The sequence below is a fragment of the Prionailurus viverrinus genome, chromosome B4 (assembly GCF_022837055.1).
Source record: "Prionailurus viverrinus isolate Anna chromosome B4, UM_Priviv_1.0, whole genome shotgun sequence".
Classification (NCBI taxonomy): domain Eukaryota; kingdom Metazoa; phylum Chordata; class Mammalia; order Carnivora; family Felidae; genus Prionailurus; species Prionailurus viverrinus.
The window spans coordinates 136,319,150-136,320,788 of record NC_062567.1 but is presented as its reverse complement, the minus strand read 5'-3'; positions in this window follow the sequence as shown (position 1 = coordinate 136,320,788).

Here is a 1,639-nt window from a genome sequence, read left to right as displayed (position 1 = left end):
AACAAACGCGGTCCCCCGGGGGCCCTACTGGCACAGAGTGAGGTATCCATTCAAGGTAGACTCTGTTGCCAGCACAGGGCTCCATGAGTCCGGTTCCCTGGCTAAGCTCTGCAGTTGTGAGATGCACCCTTCTATTAGGACTTTAATTTACCAACCCCGTGTCCCCTCGTTCTCCTTCCGGAGCTCAACTCTGCACCCTTTTCCCAGGCCTTGCTGACCCCCTGGGTCAGGCCGGACCCTCTGCTAGGCGCCCTCAGAGTCAGGCGGAGCTTCCCTCCCTTTCTTGTCTGGTTCAGCTTGCAAGGTGGGGTACCTGGCACCCAGCAGGGCTCAGTGAGCTTGAACCACTCCTGTACCTCCTCAGAGGCTGTGGCCTCAGCTTCCCCGTCGGAAGTGCCCCGTAAGGAGGTGCCCTGAGCTGACCCCGTTCCCAGGGTCGAGACGTCACGCCCGAGGTCCGGGCTGGTCACTTTCTCCTCCCTGGTGTTCATGCTTCTGTCTACGCAGACGGAATGAGGGGCCAGCCCTGGCCTGACCTTCATCCTCCCCACCGCCCTCCCCGCCTGTGCGTCCGTGGACGGGGTCCTCACTGCCCGGCAGTCTCAGGGGGTGTGCCTCGGCCCCACAGTCGCTGACTGCAGCAGTCCTGTGAGATCGGCTTGCGGTTCACGAGGCTTCCAGGGATCTTTCTTCTCTCTCTTCCTTCGTGTTTTCGTTTGGGGACTCAGTTCTCTATTCTGTGTCCGTGCTGCAAAACTTTTGGATCGAACACAGACTGTTTGTTTGTTCTTTCCTCCAGAAGGTGTTATTTATACCTTTGTGGGCTTGTTTGAAGCATGTTTCTCCTTCTGTGGCGGTGGCCGTGCAGCAGGCTCCAAAAGCGGCCCCGTTCTGCCCTCTCCTGTCCCCAGACCCACCTGTGCCCTGCCCCCCGCCCCCCGCCCCGGCCCCGTTTATGGAGTTACCAGGGCCCCTCCCCCACCCCCACTGCTCAGATCACTGCCTCTTTCCCTCTCAATTCCTTCAGAGATCGGACATATAAAAAGATAAGCATGCGAGAGCGAACTCTCCGCCTCTCCTTATCTGTCTGAAAATCATAGTTTATGGCTTCTGCTCTGCTCTGTCCCTTGAAGCCCTGGGCACAAGGTCAGGTTTTCCCCGCCCCAACCCCTGTTCCACCTTACCAGGGCTCCTCCCTGGGTCACAGGTGCCACCCCGGGGGCCTCCCCGGGCACCTGTCTCCAAGTCTGCACCCCCTAAAAGGATCCAAGGCCACATTGCACCAGCCAGAAGTGGACACTTGACCCCAGGCCCTGGGCAGGCAGGCTCGCCTGTGGAAGACGCCCTCACTGCCTGAGCCTCAGCTCCCCTCCCCTCCACCCCATCCCCCCCCCCCCCAACAATCTTAGCTGACTCTCGGGCCCACTGGGATGCCCACATTCCTTCTGGCTTCAGGGTTGGAGAGGAGGGATCTCCCACCCTGAACTGCCCCAGACTTCACCCGACGGGAGCCAGCCTTTTCCTTGGGAGGGTCTGCTTCTGAGCCAACAGCACCTCCCAGGGACAGCGGACCGGTCTGCCCCCCATCGGGACAGCATGGATGCAAGGAAGGCCTTCAGGGCCCCACAGCCCTGTTCCG